This window comes from Nelumbo lutea, chromosome 4 (genome assembly GCF_056320005.1).
Source record: "Nelumbo lutea isolate HS-2025 chromosome 4, American lotus-T2T, whole genome shotgun sequence".
In the NCBI taxonomy this organism is placed as follows: Eukaryota; Viridiplantae; Streptophyta; class Magnoliopsida; order Proteales; family Nelumbonaceae; genus Nelumbo; species Nelumbo lutea.
This window is the reverse complement of record NC_142687.1, coordinates 49,174,379-49,196,016: the sequence shown is the minus strand read 5'-3', so window position 1 is coordinate 49,196,016 and position 21,638 is coordinate 49,174,379. Positions and strand designations below refer to the sequence as shown.

Here is a 21,638-nt window from a genome sequence, read left to right as displayed (position 1 = left end):
AGGTATGAGGAAAAGGTAAGTGTTGGTTTAGAGAAGGCACCTTGAATAGTCACAATGTTTGAAATTGTGACTGTTTAAAAAGTAGTTAACAGTTAGTGACTGTTGAATTTGAATTGTGCATCTTGATCACACTCAATTGAATCGTGACCGTTGATCTCATCAACGGTGATCAACAGTCAGTAACGCACCAAAACCAAAGCCGCCCATCGCGAGCCACGCGGGTGCGAGCAAAGTAAAGCGCCTCATTGCGCCGCACACACGCGTGCACGCGCATTGCGCGGTATCGAATCTCCATACTCTCCTCTACTAATTCTAAGGAGTGTAAATCACCTCCTATTGAAATACTGAAAACAAAACTTATAATTTTCCAATGTGCGACAAGTTCAAAACTAGGTTTTTGTAAGAGAAAAAACTGATTTTCAACCTAGTGTGTAGGTGCAATTTTTCATGTAACTGACCAATCAAACCCATTGGATTTAATCTCTTATGAGATTAAAATCCAACATAAACTACAACATAAAAAAGGGAAAAACAATAGAGAATCGTAACTTATGTACCTCCTCCAGATCCGTCCACCCATTCTATAGGTGAAGCACCAGAAACCCTACCAAGACACCCATAGCTTCCTTGGCTGGGGAATTGCTTGAATTCAGCTGATCTTGAGTGTGCCTCTATTGTTCAGCGTTTTTGCAAGTATGTAAATGATCTTGAGCACACATTCATTTTTATGTCTTTAATGTTGTTGTTTTAAACGTTGGTATTAAATTCATGTAGGGTTTCATTTTTTTGGTAGCATCTGGTTTTCTATCAGATTGATAGTCGTATATTACATATTCCTTTTTCTATTCAATTTTCTTTTGCTTTCGTTTCTGATAGTTAGATGGAATGATGAAGAAACCCTAAAATGTTAAATGCTTTGACACGTTCCTGTTCCTGTTTAACTGAGTCGCGTTCATGTCACTGAATAATGTGTTCAAACCGCTAATTGTTTCATATACTTGCTGAACACAGACAATGTTAGAACCTCACTGTATGTATTATCTTTCACCCTTTCTTTGGTTGAAGGTTAAGTAGTATATGTGAGGGAATCTCCTTCTACACATGTTGCTGTTCAAGTTTGATTGCTATTCATAATATCTCTTCAGTCCAGGTCTATGGTCCTTTGGTTTTGACTCATGGATCTCGAAATATATTTTATTAGTTAAAAGTTTTGTTTAATCCAACATCAGGAGAACTGTATTCCCAATATGTGACATTGTGACTAGAAATTCTTTGATGTGTGTTGGATTAAGATCAACTTTTATGGTGAACAGTGACCAAAATTAGGTATTGTGGCCTCTTGATACTTGTGAAAGAGTGGTAGAGCTTATTATAGGTGTAGGGTTTTAAGTCCAACGATTCTGTGGAGGAGCAATTTTTTGGTAGATACAATATTTTGTCAAATGTGACTATAGTGCTCATCTTTGTGGCTTACTCTAAGCTCAAGGGAGAATGTTATAGTTTACTTTGCACTATTGCTAATCAATCCTTGATGGACATTCTGTGGTTGAAATAGATGTTTTGGGGCTGGCTGCCTTTGGAAACAAAGGAAAAGTTTTTTTTTTTCTAAAATTAATCCTTGGGTTTGTTGCTGATTAAAAAAAACACACAAAGCCCAAATTTAGGCTTTGTATTTTTGGGCTTAAAGTGTTTTGACTTTGGATTATGTCTTTAAAAGAAACATTTATAATCACTTAAAACATTTTCTGTCACATTTTTTTTTACCACAGCCTAAAGCTCAAGAACAGAAGCTTATCCAAATATAGCCTAAGTGGCCCATCTTTCTACAAATTTGGCAAGGTGGATGTCTTTCCACCACTTGAGGCAGAGGAATTCTTATCATTCTTAGGTTTAAAGAATTGCTGCTTACTTTGATTTGGTTTATTGCCATAAGATTCACATCCTCGGGTTGCCATGTTAGCAGATACGAAACCTGCATCTATAGATGTTTTTGAATATGCAAGTCGGATGTCATGATTCACAAGCATATATACCTTGTACATCTTCAACTGAGACTTGGTCCAGACGTGTAGTAAAAGAAGTTACAAAGACTCAAAATTAGGCCCTAGGCCAGAGAGCATGGATGGAAAGAATATAATCTGCCTCCGACAATGGTTGATCAGCTGCTACAAGATTGCCAACAATACCTTTGATCTTTCCAAGGTATTCAGCTATAGTAGCAGCGCCTTTCTTCAGAGTGCATAATTCATAATGAAGCTGCACTGTGCGAACTGAGGATTTGGATGCATTGGGCAGTGGTGCAGTCAATCACCTGCATCAGCATATTCTCGGTGAAGTTGGTCTTGGATCTCCCAGGAGGTGTATTGTAGGTTGATAAAGGTTGTCCCAATAGAACTATCAGTGGATAGTATTTCCTGACAGAAGCTTGGAAGGACGAGAAAATTAAAGGTTCCATTAGCATAGCCCATTAGTTGATGGCTTTTCAAAATGGGTAACCACTGTGATCTCTAAACAAAATAGTTGATGGGCTTTGGGAAATAGTTGTAGAGGTTACTAAATTTTCCATTTGAGAAGACGGTGGTCTGATGGGCTCTGATACCATAAAGGGTTTGAGAAAATATAATGACTCACACCCAGAGTGAGTGCTTGGTTACACCATGAGCTTGAATTTTTTAACCTAATTTAATTATCGACTGAAAAACCAATGTCTGTCATTTCTTACTTCTTAGGAGAATTACATTGCTTTTTCTTGCACACTGTAATGTCATCATGAGTACATTATTAGCTTGTTTTTGTTTATTTTGGGTTAGGTATAGGTTTAATAACTATCAAGTTAATATAAAACAAGGGATCTATTGTGGATTTCAAATTTTGTTTTGGGAAGTAGAAAAAATTAAAGAAAAATGTGCTTTTGAAAAGCCTTCTAATTATCTAAGCCTGCTAATAATAGGAAAATAATACACTTATAGACCCAAGACAGTAGAAGTAGAAGTAGCCATGTTGCTACTTGCTATACTAGTGGTAATAACTAATAAGATTGATGCATGTTGCATACTATTCGATAGATCCCACCTAATTGATCATCATTATCACTTTTATGATACTAGAAGGGTTTTCGCTCTTTTTCCAGATAGTCAAAGTTTTCCCATCATATCTGAAATACTTTAATGAATAGGAAACCCACGTGATGTATATATTCATTATTTTGACCAATTTGTGTTTCTTCTACTGTTGATCACAGGGTAATTTCGATCTAGTAGGAAACAAATCCCCAGTGTTCTTTATTCGCGATGGAATGAAGTTCCCAAACATGGTCCACGGTCTCAAGCCTAATCCTAAGTCTCACATCCAGGAAAACTGGAGGATTCTTGATTTCTTCTCCCACCACCCAGAAAGTTTGCACAAGTTCACTTTCCTCTTTGATGATGCTGGTATCCCTCAGGATTACAGGCACATGGATGGCTCTGGTGTCAACACCTATACCGTCATTAACAAGGCTGGGAAAGCACATTATGTGAAGTTCCACTAGAAGCCTACTTGTGGGGTCAAGTGTTTGTTGGATGATGAGGCTGTGTTGGTTGGAGGAGCCAATCATAGCCATGCAACCAAGGACCTTTATGATTCAATCAAGGCCAGGAACTATCCTGAGTGGAAACTCTTTATCCAGACGATAGATCCTGATCATAAGGACATGTATGACTTTGACCCTCTTGATGTGACCAAGACCTGGCCGGAGGACATTATTCCCCTGCAACCAATAGGTCGTTTGGTCTTGAACAAGAACATTGACAACTTCTTTGTAGAGAATGAAGAGCTCGCCTTCTGCCTTGGCATTGTGGTCCCAGGTGTCTACCATTCAGATGATAAGTTACTCCAAACACGGATGTTATGCTACTCTAATACTCAGAGGCATCATCTTGGGCCAAATTATCTGTTGCTTCCAGCAAATGCTCCCAAGTGTGCTCACCATAACAATCACCATGAGGGATTCATGAACTTTTTGCACAGGGAAGAGGAGGTAATCTACCCTTATTTCTATTGCCCCTTTTTCTGTAGTTAAGACTAGTTTGGATGACACATTGTTATTTTCTGGGTTATTACCTAATGAGAATCTTGTTCCAGGTCAATTACTTCCCTTCAAGGTATGATCCTGTTCACCATGCAGAGAGGTACCCCATCCCACCACAAATATGCACTGGGAAGCATGAGGTCAGTTGGTATCTGAAATCACTAATCCACAAATATGCCTATAGGATCTTGGATACACATCGCACATTCTCACAATTTGAGTTGGGCTCAACTTGAAGCTGACTAGAAAATAAGTTGAATTGCATTGGTTTTCCATGAATTATTTTGTGTTGAAGTTGGTATACCTCAACCCAATTTTATACTTACCTGGTCAAGTCAACTGAACCCAACACAACCCAAACCTGACTTTCGTATATCTTTGTTCAAGGAAAATACTAAGGAAACAGAATGGAATTTGGTTCATGGAATGAGTCTCATGTGAATTTATTGTTTCTGTAATTGCTACTTGGCTCTGCCAAATTAGACTAATTCAACTTATACCTATGCAAGTTAGATTGAACTAAGTCTGAGTTGTAGTTGGGTTGACTTCATGATGATATTAACTTTATCAAGCAGCTTTGATCTTTGTAATTTTGTCTGTAGATACTTAATGGTGATATCAACTTTGTCAAGATTAATGTTTACTGATTTATAATCTTTCTATGTAATTGATTTGGCCCCAACCTAACGAAGAGGGGACACGTGGACACGACCTGACCAAGAGATGACAGCTCAGCTTGACAAGTTTAGCTCGCAACAGTTGAGCTCGAATATTCAGACACCTCGGTGCAGGGCCACCTCGGCGCAAGTCTCACCTCGGCATCGAGGCACCTCGGTATTCAAGCCAGTTCGAAACTAAAAGATCGAAGTACCAGTTCGGAACCAACAACTTGAATCGCCACGTAATTGACTCCCGCGTAACCAACTCCAGAGGTCTCTCCAACGGATCTCGAATCTCTCAGGATCACGATGAGCTAACAGATCCCGACTTTTCCGGGATTACAATGAGGACTTATCCTAACTCTGCCGGAATCGGAAGTGGAACGAGATAAGCCTTACCTGTATATTGCTCCTTCAAAAGTGGAGCGAACTCTATCTCCACACCCTGGATATCCCGGAGCTCTTTCGTGTGCCCTACGACTACTCTAGTATATAAAGGCACCAACCCCAATGGCGAAAGGTACACATGATTTTTCTGCTCCCTAGCTCTCTAGCTCTCTAAGCTCTTAAAGCTCTTCAGCTCGCATCAGATTACTAACTTAAGCATCGGAGCGACCTCGCCGGGTTAGCCACCCGGGTTCTCTGATCCCTTCTTGCAGATTCACTTAGCTCACCGTTCGATTGGAATCCAGATCATCCTCCAACATGGAGCAGTCAGATCGCGCAACATCAATTGACACTATCTGTGGGAAGACGATCAAAAAGCCTTCCTCACAATTAGAATGCGATGTTGGATAATTTTATTGAACAGAAAAGTGCCTTATATAGGCAGTACATCTAACAACTTAGCAAATAGCTAGGTATTACAATTGGACTATTAACGTCTATGTAGACCAAGTAAAACAAATGTAGAATAAACAAACTAATAACCACTTCCTAAATATTAGGACAGAGAAAACGATAAACTTGACAACAAATAGACTTGGCCTAATGAAGACCACGTGACTCAACAATCCCTCCCTTAGAATGAAAGTTGTAAACTATCAGTTTAATGATGCAACTTATAACTTTAAGCAGGATTCTCCAAAGTGGAAACACCAAGTAATTTCCTTAGCTTCACAAATGTAACCGTCTTGAGAGATTTGGTTAGAATATCAGCAACTTGATTTTCACTTTTGCAGTAAATAAGATCAATGACCCCTTCCTTTGTGAGCTCCCTTAAGTAGTGATACTTCACATCTATATGTTTGCTTCTACCATGAAGAACATGATTTCTAGAGAGTTTGATAGCAGAGGTGCTATCACAATAGATCATTGCAGGTCCTTGTTGCTTGAAGCTGAGCTCTTCAAGTATTTTCTTCAACCAGATGGCTTGACAGGCACATGTAGTGGCAGCTACAAATTCAGCTTTGGTAGTTGATAAAGTAACAATTGACTGCTTGTTTGATGACCATGAAACAGCCCCTGATCCCAATATAAAAACATAACCAGAAGTGCTCTTCTGATCATCTAAATCTCTAGCATAATCACTTCTAGTGAACCCGATCAAATCTGACTTTTCTCCCCTTTTGTAGAACAACCCAAAATCAACAGTACCCTTTAAATATCGAACGATCCTCTTGCCAGCTAGGAGATGTAGTTCTTTTGGATTTTCCATGTATCTGCTAATAAGGCTCACAGCATGCATGATATCTGGCCTTGTTGTTGTCAAATACATCAAACTTCCTACAGTTTGTTTGTAGAAAGTTCCATCAATCTTCTTTCATTCAGGATTTTTCATAAGCTTCAACCCAACTTATGATGGTGTGGTAATAGGATTGCAATTGCCCATTTGAAACATGTTTAAAATGTCTCGCACATATTTCTGTTGACAAATAAATATTCCATCAATAGATTGCACTATTTCTAAGCCAAAGAAATAATGCATCAGTCCAAGATCAGTCATAGCAAATTCCAACATCATGGACTTCTTAAAATTTCAACCATGGCTTTATCATTTCCTGTATAAATCAAATCATCTACATATAAACATGCAATAAGCAATTTTTCCTCGTCTTCCTTTTTTGTGTAAAGAGTATGCTCATATGGAAATTTTTGGAAGCCTTCTTTATGGAAATAAGCATCTATACGACTATACCAAGCTCTAGGTGCTTGTTTTAGTCCATATAGAGCATTTTTTAATCTATAAACTTTATGTTCACTTACCAACTTTTACATAACCAAGGGGTTGTTCAATAAATACCTGCTCTTGCAAATCTCCATGTAAGAATGCCAATTTCACATCTAGTTGGTAGATTGGCCATGAGTTTTGAGCAACCAATGCAATCACTAATCTGATTGTATCATGTCTGGCAACCGGAGCAAAAACTTCTTTGTAATCCACACCAAACTCTTGTTTGTAGCCCTTGACCACCAATCGTGCCTCGTACTTGTCAATTTCACCATTATCTTTCAACTTCGTCTTATAAACCCACTTGACACCGGTTGTTTTTTACCCTTTTGGAAGAGTTGATAACTCCCAAGTGTTGTTTCTTTTTATGGATGCAATTTCATCATCCATTGCCTTTTGCCACTTTTCTTCTTTGACTGCTTCTTCAAAAATTACAAGATCACAATCTGAAAATAGAGCAAAGTGTGTAAGTGGGTCCTTGGATTGATCAATTCCAGCTACTTCATAATCAGTCATCCATGTAGGTTTTCTTCGTACACGTTGAGGCCTTTGACCTTCATCTACTTCATCTGTTGTTGCAGGTGGACTATGAACATCTAGTGGAACATTTTGATTGGTTGTTGGTTGTTGCACATTTTCAATAGACTGCTGCCTTTTCTCATCTTCACCATCAAAATCTGCTGGAATTTGTTGTGTTGAGTTGTCACTCCATAGCCAAAACTTTGCTTCATCAAAAACAACATCTCGACTGATAATGATCTTCTTAGTGTTAGGATTATACAGCTTGTAAGCCTTTGACTGATCACTAACACCAAGAAAGATGCATTTTTCTCCCTTGTCATCTAGCTTTATCCTCTTTTCATCTGGAATATGAGCACATGCAATATACCAAAAAATTCTGAAATAATCAACTGTTGGTTTTTGTCCACTCCACGCTTCCTCCGATGTCATATTTTGAACAACAAGTGTGGGGCTTCTGTTCGAAATATGAATGCTCTGATTGACTGCTTCGGGCCCAAAATTCTTTGGAATACCGCTCCTCAACAAAAGACTTCGCTCCATATTCAAAATAGTGCGATTTTTCCTCTCGCAAACTCCATTTTGTTGAGGCGTGTATGCTGCTGTAAGTTGCCTCTTGATTCCATAGATCTCACAAAAATTTTCAAATTGATGTGAGTTGTATTCCCCACCACGATTAGTGCAAAGTATTTATAGGCTACCAAAGCTTCAGATTTTTCCTGTAAAAAATGCACCCATGTTTTTCGACTAAAATCATCAATAAAGGTGATTAGGTATTTTTTACATCCATTAAACTGTGGATTTATTGGTCCGCAAAGGTCAGAATGGACCAGCTCCAAAGCTTTCTTTGCTCTCCATGATTTTCCTTGCCGAAATTGATTTCAGTGTTGTTTGCTAACAAAACATTCTTCACAAACTTGTTAAGGGCATTCAATATGAGGAAGCCGGGTGACCATATTTTTCTGTTGCAATGTCTTGAGTCCACCAAAGTTTAGATGCCCATAACGAAAATGCCATAGCCATGCCACATCTATCAATCTTGCAGATAAGCATGAATGAGCAGTATTGTGGAGATACAATGGGAACATTCGATTCACGGTCATGTTGACTTGAGCAATTAAGCCCAACTTTTCATCTCTAATTTGACAAACTCCACCTTTAATAGACACCTCATATCCTTTTTCTTGCAATTGACCGATACTTAGCAGGTTGGTTTTCAAATTTGGAACAAAAAGAACATTGGAAATTGTTTGAGTAGCACCTCCTTTGGTTTGAATAGTTACCTGTCCTTTGCCCATGACCGAGACTTTAGAGTTGTTTCCAAACTTCACATTATCTCGAAAGGATTCATCTAAGGTAGAGAATGCAGACTTGTCTCTACACATATGATTGTTGCAGCCTGTGTCTAGGTACCACAAATTCTTATTGGTCTCTTCCTTTGCATGACAAACCATCAACAATGATACTTTTCTTCCTTTTCTGCGAAGTTAGAGTTCTCACCATGTCCATAGGACAAATTAGTTCGGCATTCTGACTGATAATGCCCATATTTATGACATTTATAGCACTCAACATTAGACTTATCTGCGGATTTTGGCTTATAAGTAGTTGAATGATGGCCTCCTCTTCTTCTACTCCTTCCTTGAGGTTGATTATCCTGGTGTTGGTACTATTATTGATTTCCTTGGATCATGGTTTCCTCTACCTCTGCCTCTACCACATCCTCTATCAGCTCTACTTGGTGTAGAATGATTTTCGGTTGAGGCCTTCTATGCTTGCTCCTCTTTTTCTTGTTGATTAACTTTCTGCTCATGTACCAACAAAGATCCTTGCAGTTCATCAATTGAAAAATTATCAAGATCTTTTGATTCTTCAATTGAACAAACCACATAATTGAATTTTGGTGCCATTGAGCGTAGTATTTTCTCTACAACAGTTACGTCCTCAATCTTTTCACCATTGACACGTATCTTGTTGATAATCGTCATTGTTCTTGAGAAAAAATCAGACATGGACTCTCCTGACTTCATTTGAAGCATTTCGAACTTTGGGCAAAGTGCTTGAAGCTGTTGCCTTTTTGCCTTCATTGATCCCTGAAATTTTTTCTTCATAGAATCCCAAATCTGCTTGGACGTTTCTTTGTTGAGAATAGTCTCCAAGATTGAACGATCAATTGCTTGAAAGAGGTAGCTCTTTGCCTTCAAAACTTTAAGCTTCAATCCTTCTAGCTCTGTTTTTTGGGCATCTGTGAGTGCTCGGCCATCTTCAGGTGCTGCTACACCAGACTCTACTACATTCCAATACTCATTAGACCTCAAGAAATTTTCCATCAACATGCTCCAATGGTCATAGTGACCATCAAAACGTGGAACGACAGGTTGCACGAAACTATCGGAAGCCATCTGATACTACACAAAGGAACAGGTGAAATAGAAACAAAGCTACTGCTGTACGCACTCCTATCTCACCTACACTCTTTCCTTTTTTTTTTTACTCTTCCTCACTTTTGTCAGGTGAGGTTTTACTTTCAAAAATGGCTCCCAAAAAAAAACTCACTATTTTACTGACCAAGCTCTGATACCATTGACAAAATTGGAATGCTTGATGCTTGATAATTTTATTGAACAGAAAAGTGCCTTATATAGGCAATACATCTAACAACTTAGCAAATAGCTAGGGATTACACCTGGACTATTAACGTCTACGTAGACCAAGTAAAACAAATGTAGAATAAACAAACTAATAGCCACTTCCTAAATACTAGGACAGAGAAAACGATAAACTTGACAACAAATAGACTTGGTCTAATGATGACCACATGACTCAACAGGAGGTGGGGGTCCCTTGTACAAGGACCCCTTTCACCGACTTCGTTAGATGTTGGCCTTCATAACAAACCACAACATCAACCACGAGGGATGGCGGAGATGAATGGAAGCAAAGAGTCAGCAAGTGAACAGAGACCAGATCTGTTCCTCGCACCTAGCGCCTCACAGTCATCTCACACGCACATCCTATCATGTATTGGGAACATCTCCCGCACCTATTGGGTATTATTCACGGGAGATGTTCCCAATGCATGGTGGATGTGGCTATGAGGCGCCCATTTGTGAGAGGAGATCCCGTCACAAGTGAACAATATTGGAGGTATTTTTGGGTTAATTAGGATTTAAGAGAAATTTGTAGGAAAAAGAAAATAAAGAAAGTTTACTGGGGTATTTTGGTTTTAATGCTTTCTCCACGGGGATCGGGGTCAAAGATAAGAATTAATGTAAAACTCATGATTGGGATAGGGAGTGTGATCCCTGCTCTGAACCCACCCACTGCCAAACCCATAAATATAGTTCCAACAATTATGGTAATTATAAATGTAGTATGAAATACTTATGAAAACCCCCCCTACTGCTCTCTGCTTAATTCTCCCTCCCCCCCCTTCCCACCTCTCCCAAACTACCAAGTCATCAATCTTTAAAATTTCCTTATTTAAAACATTCATAAAATCTCTCGCTTTATCCCCTCTCTCCCTTTTTAACCTAACTTTCCAATTATTTAAGAAAAACCATCTCCTAATTCCTAAAACCTCCCCTCATTCTTTAAATATTGCTCATAATTAACTTTTTTTATACTCCTAATTATTCCCTACTTCCCCACATCTAAGACATGATTCCCTCCCTCCCTCCCTCACTCACTCTCTCTCTCTCTCTCTCCACTACTCAATCGGGTATGGTTTAGTTTTCATTAATCCAACCCGATTACGACTCGTTTACTTTGAATGGTATATTAAAATTTGTTTATAATTAATAAATTCATTTTATTTTATTATAACTCATACCAAAATTAATTAATTATTTTTTGGTTAATTAAAAATTCCCAAATAATATTACTATTTCTAATAATTAATAATTTTTATTTTATTAACATTTTTAGGACTAATTACTAATATTTTTGACAATTTACTAATAGTTTACCAACATTATTTTAACTAGTTTTAGGATTAATTACAAAATACCAAAATTAACTTAATATCTATTTTTATATCCATGCTTTATTAAGAATTACCAAAACATATTACTTTTTTTAGTAGTGATTAGACTTGTTCATGGGTCGGGCCGTGCTTTGACTCTTTATTAACAGAAAATGTTAGGCCCGAGCCCGAGCCCGAGCCCGAGCCCGGCCCGACCAACGGGCCTACAACTTGGGCCCGAGCCCGACCCTGATAAAAAGCCTGAAGCCTGACCTAATAAAAGAAATTCGAATTTTTTCCTATTCAAATAGACATTATCTATTTTAATTCAGATGTTTTTTTCCCCTATTTAAATGAACAATGGGCCTACAAGTGAATCAACAACCTTCTCAAATCAAAAAAAAATATTCAAATGGACATCACATAGCGTTTTTACTTAGGTTTAACTATAGGTCGGGTCGGGTTTACTTAGGTTTAACTATAGGTCAGGCCGGGCCAGGCTATTTTGGCAAAGCCCAAGCTCGGCTTGAATTTTATGCGGGCCGGGCTTTTTGGCCCGAGGTTAAGCCCGCGGGCCAAAAAACCTGTTCAAGCCCGTCTAGGGGTCGAGCCGGGCCGGGCCGGCCCGTCGAGCTACCCGGCCCATGAACAGGTCTAGTAGTGATATATTACCAAAATTAATTAAATACCAATAATAATTAATTGTTTTATTAATATTAAATTTTAAAAAGTAATAATTGTTTTCATGAATAATTAAATTAATTATTTTTATTACTATTTTAATATTGGGATTAATTAAAAAACTCCCAAGATTCAATTAAAAGACTATTGTTTATATGTTCATCATTAATTCAGAATTACCAAAGCGTAATACCAAAATATATTATTGTTTTTAATAATTAATGTTAGTGACATATTACCAATAAATTAATTAATTGCCAATAATAATTAATTATTTAATTAAAATTTAAATTTAAATTTAAATTTATTTTATATGAATAATTAAATTAATTATTTTATTACTTTTTTAATAATTCACAATATTAGTTTTATTAATTGATAATATTACCGAATATTACTATTAACAACAATAATATTTTTATAAAATAAGAATTATAAGATTTATTAATTCATAATTAAGAATTATTAACGATAATTATAGATTTATTCATAGTTTTTTTAAGGGACCTAGAAACTCCCTAAACCTTAACCTTAGAAGACCTTTAAGGGACCTAGAGATTTTTGAACTAACTGCTCTTTATCAGACCTTGAAGGAAGCCTACATCTCCCCCTCCCCCTTTGATACCCGAGTCTGGACTCTCCATCAAAATGGCATTTTTTCTTCTAAGTCTTTGTTCAATAGCTCAAGGCTCTGATTGCAGGTTAACTTAACTCCTCCTTCCCCTTTAAAAAGATTTGGTGTAGCCCCATGTCCCAACTAGAGTCTTTTTTTTGTATGGGAAGCTTGCCTTCAGAGATTAAATATTATTGATCTCTTGTAGAAGAAAGATTTGGGAAGACTCTCTACCTCACCTCATGTCTGCATCTTATGTCTGAATGATGGTGAATCAGCACATCACATCTTGCTTCACCACAAATTTACCCAAAACATTTGGCTTCATTTCTTGAGAGTGACAGGTTACAATTGGGTTATATTAAAGCACATTCAAGACTTCTTGCAACAATGGCGAGGAATAGCACATCCAAAACATCTTGCAACAATGCAATTTGTTTTTCATGCAGTGATGTGGGGAGTTTGGGAAAGAATCTTAAACAATGATCTCAACAGAGAGGTTCACTCTTTTCTCTTTCTTTCTCACTCTCATCATACAATCTCAAAACAAATGGTTGTTCTCAGTGATGGAAAGAAGACCCTTAACTTTGATGGAAGTGATCTTGGTAGTCTTGTTTTAACTGGCATCAAGGTTTTAAAAACCGACCCGGAAACGAAACTGTTCTGGCCATTGGTTTCTAGGTCAGCGGTTCGACCGTTCGAGACAAATGGTTTGAACGGTTTAAATATTTTAATAGGTGATATGTCATCTTACCCGTTAGATTGGAATATTAGTGTAAGATGCATATAGATATAAGAGAAATAATGTTTGACCCTTTGAGAATGAGAGAGATTTGATAAGTTATCGACGACTGAGAGAGTTTAAAAGAGAAAGAAGAGAGAGAGAAAAAAAAAAGAAGAAGAAAAAGAAGAATAAGGAGGAGGAGGTCACTTGTAGGCTGCAGTGATGACAACGGTAACAACGACGGCAATGGCGAACTACAACAACAACAGCGGTAGATATGGTGGTGAACTGTCAATGAAAGTAGATATGAGGTTTCTTTCTATCTCATATCTCACTCACTCTCTCTTTCTCGCAGATCTGTCATCTATAATGCTCTTCTATATCTCTAAATGTGAGATCTCTCAGATCTCTTTGACTATATCACACATCTCTCTCTCTCTCTCTCGCAGTAGATATCAGATCTGAGAGATCTTCTCTCTCTTTTCTTGTTCTAACTTGTTAGAAGTAATAAACTGCAAACCATTCTCTGGGTTGAACAGTTCAGTGGGCAAACCATATGGGTCAATGGTTTTTGACCAGGGACCAGGTTTGGGGTAAAATGGAACCGGTCGCCTAAACAGTTTCTGGTCTGAACGGTCCGATTGCCTGGGTCAACGACGGTTTGAAAACATTAGCTGGCATTGGAGCACAATAAGGGATGAAAGGGGCAACATATGCTGGACTTTCAGTGGTCAAATTAGATTGGATGACTCCACAAAGGCTCAGGTGATGGCTGCTCTCACTGGAATCAGAATAATAAAAATTTTGGGAATTTATAACTTAATCATTGCAGGTGACTTAGAAAATACCAGAACTTAACTATTTGGCAGAGGCTAAGGACTATCTAGATTGTTTAAATACTAGTATACTACTTTAGTTTGGATTCCAAGAGAACAAAATCAAATAGCAGATGCCTTAGCCAAGTCTGGGGTGTTTTTGGATCACTTGTGTAGTGACAAGCTTCCTCCTCTGTAATCTCTTGGGGATCCTCCCCTTTTCTTTTGAACATCTTCTCATGTACTTGTTCTTTCATTAATGAAATCTGGTTTTCTTTCAAATTCATAATTTTTTTAAATATTAATTATAAAATTTAAAAATCTTTTTAACTATTTTTGCAAATAATTAAAAATACCTTAAAATGTTATTGATTCTAGTAATTAATAATATTATTAATAACTATAAATTAAAAATAGTGCTATTAATTACTTGTAGGGACCCATGAGATGCATGAGTTTTGTTAATAGAATTTGAAGCAAAAGGAGCTAGGGTTGTAGCTTGGGTTGGGTGGGCCTAACCCAAGCCCAACCCAGCTCAACCAAAGCTTTTGCACAAGTTGGGCTTGAGTTTTTGAACTTTAAGCTGGGTTTAGGCCAAAAAAAAACTCATGGCTAACCTAAAATAAGGTTGGGCTTGGGTTGAGACCTCAGTAGTCCAAGCTTGACCCAACCCATTTGAGCTCATGCCAACATTTTATGATAAACTGGGCTATATAGCTCAATACGCCCAAGTCTAGTTCAAGATGTTAGGTTAAGCTCAAGTTAGGCCTAAGTTGGTCAGCACGGGCTTAACCTTGGGTTGTTAAACTCAGGCTTGGGTTAGTAAATTACCAGTAATTATTGTCATTCTATTTTTGTTATGTATTAGTAAACTATTAGTAAATATTGAAAATTACCAATAATTTTTCTCTTACCAACATAGTCTTAACTTGAGCTTTAACCTTACATCTTGGGTTGGACTTAGGATTGGATGTGTTGAGCTTTGTGGCCCAATTTCTAGGTGTGAGCGTCAAAAAATGGCTCACTTGCCACTTGGGCTGAAAAATGGAGTCGCCACCCATCAGATTAGGAAATGGAGGTGATGAGACCAACGAAAATAGTATCAAAATTGTTTTGGTTCAATAGTGACTCTAGTAGCCCAATGCACCACTTAAACCAGTCTGGGTAGGTCTCGAATGAGAGAGGGAAGAGGTTAGGCACCCGTCTCTTGGATCCAATAGGTGGAGCCCACATGGGATTTTGAAAATAAATATATACAAACCAAAGAGGTAAAAAAACTAACAGTTCTAAATTAATTAAAGACCTAAGTTCTATTACTAAACGAAAATAAACCTAAAGAGAAACACCAGCTGATGATCATCACCATAGAGAGAGCCTACAACTTAACCATTACTCCACATGCTGAACATATTAGAAGCAATTCCTTTAACTGGATCTGAGATAATGTAAAGAACAACAAGACAATATAGTATCAAAATAAAAATAAAAACAAAAATAAAAAGAAATATAAAAAGGAAAATAAAAGAAAAAGAAACGAAAAGATAACCTGTATTAAGACGAGAAAATAAAACAGTCATACTAATGATTTGCTATTCGTCAACTACTTCTTTGCATGAACTAAAAGATGTCTGAAGAAATGCAGAATTAAGAGCTATTTGATAAAGTGTATGGGAAACCAACTGAACTTGCTATTCGGTAGTTTGGAAATGCTAATACAGTTTGGTAAAATGCATCAGAGAAGAAGTGGTAAAATTCACTAGAGAAGAAATGGTAAAAATGCAAAGAAGAAGAAATACTAAATGTGGTTTGGCAAAATGCATCAGAGAAGATTAAAAAAAAAAAAAAAAAAAGAAGAAGAAGAGACCAACATAGAAACATAGAAATAGATTTAAACAAAGACAACACAGAGACATATTTAAAAAGTTGAATGAAGGAAATACTAATGTGGTTTGGAAAAAGTTCAACGAAGACAAGAAATGAAACACAAAAAAAAATTTAAAACTAAGATAACACACGACAGGATTAGGAAGGGTACGGGAGCTTACAATGAATCGGCTCTTCCCCTTTCTCATCCTTCGATCACAAATAGATAGAAAAAGACAAAATAAATAAACGAGAGGAAGTAAGAGAATTAATCGAGGAAGGGTAACCTGATCACGCTTATTCCTAAAACGTTGTCAAAGAATAAAAGAACTGGTTGAACTTCGGTGGGAGGGGCAATGGCTCGCTTCTGAACTTCAGAGAAACCCAAATTGTTTAGCGAAGTCAACACCAACGTTTGCACAGGTGTTCTGTCCAAACAGGAGCTTGCTCTGCAACTCCTCTTTCACTGCTTTGCCACTGGTTCGCGCGGAGAAGAGAATGAACAATGCTTCCTCTCGTAACATCATCTGGGTTTGATCTAAAGTATGTCGGCATAAGATGGATCGATGCAGTAAACGGGTGAGCTTAACGCACTTCGTAGGTGGAAATCAGAGGGGTTGAATGAGTCCCTCCTGGTGTGAACGTGTTTTAACGATTGCTGAGGCGGGCTGGACTCGTATGAAGTTCGCGGAACAGGGGAGGTCTCAGTCAGCTGTAGAAAGCTAAAAAAAAGGAGATGATGCAGACGAAGTAGGATAGACGTGATGGCGTTGGAGATGGGCTCTTCACAACTCTTGTGGAAGCTGAGATTGATTGTTGGGAAAAGGAAAGAAAAATGTCTCGCAGCTGTTCAACAGAGATGACAATGAACAGTTGCGGGAAACTTCAAGTTTAGGGAAGAAGAAGGAGAACTAGAGAGAAATGGAAAAAGAGAGAAAATCGAGAGGGAGTTCTAATTTATGAGAGAAAAAAAAGCAGCCGCCGCCTCTGGTGGTTCGAATAGGTGAAGACGATGAACAGTGGAAGAAAAATCTCTCCTCCCTCTGCTTTCTTAGGTTCGGTGGTGAGATGAGGAACAACGACCTTTCGATTAATTTATATTGAGGGGGAGAAAGGCAATAGGAAAGAGAGATTGAGAGTGAGAAAATGGCGGAAAGGGAGAGGTTTCAAATGAAGCACCGCCGCTGCTGAGAGTTGCAGCGGCGGTGGTAGGACACGGGGACAATGCCAGAAGAAAAAGAACGAAAAAGAGAAACTGGGAGAGAGAAACTGAGTCGAGAAAATCAGTCATCGCCGCTCCCCTCGTCTGATTAAATTGTAGGGCACAGGGGGTAGATTTTTGGGAATTCCAGGGGTATTTTGTAGTTTTACGATTTTGGACCTAAAATAGTTAAGGGGTGGTTGGACCGGGATTTTTGGTTCAAAGATGGGGTTTGGATCATGTCACAGAGGGTTAAAGTGGGTCTGACCGCAGAGAATGGGTTTGTGTGTGGACTAACATGATTGACCAAAATAGAATATTTTTGGATGGAAGGATTAATGAGCGTATTTTTGGCTGAAATTTTGTAAGATGGGGTTTTCCGACATTATGAGTTGATTGGAAGGGTCAGATTGACTCGAATGTGCCCGGATTGGGTAGATTTGTAAAGTGTTTGATTTAGTTAATTTGGGGGTTCGAAATAGAATCTTTGTGTGATGAAGGGGCAAATAAAAGTAGTTTTGGGTGAAACTTAATAGGATAAGGTTTTTAGACAATCTAAGTTGATTGGTAGGGTTAGATTGAGACAATTGGGCTCAGACCGAGTAGATTTGTAATCTGGTTAATCTAGAACATTGAAATGGAATCTTGGTATGATTGAGAGTAAATGAAGGTTTTTTGGGCTGAAATTTCATAAGTAGAGGTTTTTTGGTATTTTAGAGAGATTGGCATGGTTCTATTGGTTTATATGTATTTGGATCAAGTGGATATGTGTTGTGGGTGTGATAAGGGTTAAAATGGAATTTTTGTTTGATGAACGAGTGAATGGAAGAATCTTGAGTTCAAATTTCATAGGTAAGTGCTTTGGGAGGTCCTGGGTCTTATGGTTGTGTCTGATCTAATGGTTGAGGTGTAAGCAAGGGTTGATCGGGCCATCAGTTAGGTATCGGGTAAATTTAATAGTGGATCTGAGGGTTCTCAGGGTGAAATTTGGGTTTTTGTGTGTTATCAGAGAGGTTAGATGAATTTGATTGGGTGTTTGGGGAAATTGGTGGTTTTACGTGGCAAATCGAGCAAAAATCGAGTGTTGACACCAGGTAGAATATATTACTAATATATCGATATGTTTGTTGAGTTGGGTCAGGCTTGGATTAGGCCTACTCAATCTACACCTTAACTCCTTTTGCTTTAAGTTATTTTAACAAAGCCTGTGCGTTGCATGGGTCCCCACCAGTACTAATATAAAATTATGCACATGAGCTAATTTCAAAGAATGTATTAATAGGAATACTTTGGCTTAAAAAATAATAAAAGAATAGAAATTATCAAAAAAAGGCCATTACCCATTATTGATCCCAGCTATCTAGGGTGTGAGCTCAAGATTTTACCACTACAAGCAATGGCCCCATGAATAGGAATTATCTAGATCCCTTCTATATCAAATGTTCTTAAAATAACTTGTTTTATGGAGCAAAATTGGAAAGAGGCTGTATAATGAGCTTGCCATTGTTGTTTAAGTCTAATAGAGGTTGTTTCCAATATATGTTACCCATTTGATTAATGTTTATTTCCATAATTTTTTTTTTTATTAATACCGTTCTATATAAGGTTCAAAGTATCGGGCGGAAAGGGGTTGTGTTGGTGTTTTGTATCACTCTTTTTTGTTTTATTTTAAAAAATAGGGCAGAGGGATAGGTCTTAGGCCTGCCTATCCCCCGAAATAGGTAAAACTCCCAAAAGATGCATATTTGGCGTATCTACATTTTAAACCTTGATTCTATGGTTATTTTGAAGCTTTCTCACACCTATTTTCTCTGTTGCAGACTAAAAGTATATTCAACCTTCTATATATCTTAGAACCTTCTATGAATATCCAAAGAACTTTCTCACACCTTAATTATGTATATCTTAGAACCCAATGGAGCCAATGAATTTCACAGCTCAAAGTATATTCATAGAAGCTTATCTCATATTAAAATAGATAGTTCTTTGGATTTTTTTGTTTGAGATTTTATCAAGATTTTTCTTTTGAGGTATAAGTTTAAACATCATTGAAGGTTTAGATAGATTTGCGTATTATAAATTGAAAATTGTAAGAATTAATGTGATCATATGGAGTCACAAATTGGGAAAGTTCTTGCATGTTATGGTCAAGCCTAAATGCCCCCCTCCCCAAACAAAATAAATGCTTTGTAGATGATTGCATGAAGGTTTGAAGTAAGAATCTTCCAATATAATGGTGGCCACAGAGAATTTTATCACACTAAGAGGATGCAGGGGTATAGTCCAAATCTTAGACTTCATGAGGTTGAGTGTTTCTGAAAGCACATGGAGTTAGTCTGGACCCATGTTGCACCATTGGCCTTGTTTCTGACTGCCTGTTGTTAGATTTAAACATTTTGATCTACCTACTTAACAATCCAAAAAGATTTAGTGAAAACTTTTTTTTTCTTTAATACCCAAGTCCTATTGTCCTAGGCTAACATGCTTATATTTCACCTAGGACCCATTTGGTTTGTGGGAATATTAGGGGTTTGGAATTGGAATTGGAATGGGTCCTACTGTTTTGGTTGAGTGGAACCAAAGTCCCATCCCATTCTTGGTGCCCTGGTGAAATGCTATTCCAATTCTCATTATGATTCTTGCTTGAATCAATCAAACTATAAACCATTTTGATTCTGATTGCAAAGGATTTCAATTCTGATTCTGACTGCAAACTAAATGGACTTTTAGGGTTTGTTTGGTTCGTAGTCGGAATTGGAATCGGAATAGTCCATTCCCATAGTATGTTTGTTCAGACAAGAATGGGAATGGAAATTGAAATCAGTAGTAATAGGATTTCATTCCCAAGGGAGAGGCAAGGAATGACCATTCCCTCATATGGGGACATGTCATTCCAGTAGGAATGGGAATGGGGCTCTGATTCCACCCAACCAAAAGGTTGGAATCAAATAGCCCATTCTGATTCCAATTTCAGACCCCTATTCCTGTGAACCAAACATGGCCTTATATCCGCTACCAACATGATTATATGCCCCTTTTTCAGATTTTATAGTAATGTTGCAAAGAGACGCTTTGCAAACGAAGCCATATTTCTCATAATTTCTCATATTTTCTCCTATATATTTCAAGCAATGAAAACTCCTAAGGCTGCGTTTGGTTGCAGTGCAAATTTATTTGCACTAGTATAAATGCATGGGGGTGCAAATGTAAAAAAAATGCAAAATTTTGTTGAATTTTATTTTGGATTTTACTTTATTTTGATTCATGTCTTAATTTACTTTAATTGCACCGCAATCAAACAAAATAAGCTAAAATTTGAAACAAAGATAGATCAAAATTTACACTCAAATTATTTGCACTGCCATTGTTTTACATCAATGCGAATTTCAGCTATGCAACATCTTTTTGAAGGCATCAGCAATGCAACATTTACATCTTGCAGTTAAGTGACATTCTCATTTAGTCTCTACAACGGAAGATGGTGGGAAGTATGCTGGACATTGGTTATCGGAGACATTCAATGTATGGCTAAAGGCATTATTGAAATTTTCAATCCGTTAGGTTTTATTTGAAAATTTACAGTCAAGGTCGATGGATAATTTTGACTGCAAAATGGTATTTTTGAAATTTAGGGAGTGTTTGGATGGAGTACAAATACTAGAGTGCAAGACCTTGTATTTTGTATTATTTTGCATATATTTGTATTGTATATGTTTGTATTTGTACTCCTTCCAAACTGAGACTTAGAAAAATTATATAAATCACTCGGCACCACATGCCAACAGAATTTAATATCACACTAACGATGGGAGAGGATTTTGTCAATTGTCATAAAACTTTGAGATAATTTGAGAGAATATTTAAATAGTAGTATAAATTTTAATCCATTTCCTAAAACCTAAAATATTCTGATACCAATATTTATACCACAATAAGTTTAATATAGCCCTAGTAAGTCTTAAAGCTCAATTTGGAAAGAGTACAAGCACAAATTTGTAGAGTACAAAACCTTGTATTTCGTGAAAATATCAAATGAGTTATTAGTGTTCTAGGTGCCAATGATCTATGTATTTGTACTGTATATATTTTTATTTATACTCCTTCCAAACTGAGCCTTGGTAATTGAAATACCTTCAATAATGCTCTCACTACATAGATCATTGGCACATTTGTGAACACTAATCACTCATTTGATATTCTCATGAATTGTAGTAGAAATTTGCTTTTAATCTTTGGAAGGGTGGACCGGGTATTAATGGGACAGATGTCAAAAAATTCATGGAGTACTTAGGTAGTGTGCTCAACGTGTGTGTGTGCCATCACGATTGAATCTATTCCCAACACATAATCCTAATAGTCT

At 37.3% G+C, this 21,638-nt stretch overlaps 1 long non-coding RNA gene and 1 pseudogene across 1 annotated transcript; one reads left to right on the top strand and one right to left on the bottom strand.

The window, feature by feature from the left end:
• Positions 1–1,948: 1,948 nt before the first annotated feature.
• Positions 1,949–17,380, bottom strand: LOC148855663 (uncharacterized). Its single transcript, XR_016094945.1, has 2 exons — positions 16,365–17,380; positions 1,949–2,414 (listed from the first exon to the last, which is right to left on the bottom strand). It is a non-coding gene; the product is annotated as an uncharacterized LOC148855663 (long non-coding RNA).
• LOC148855664 (catalase isozyme 1-like) lies at positions 2,998–4,060 on the top strand (annotated as a pseudogene).
• Positions 17,381–21,638: the final 4,258 nt, after the last annotated feature.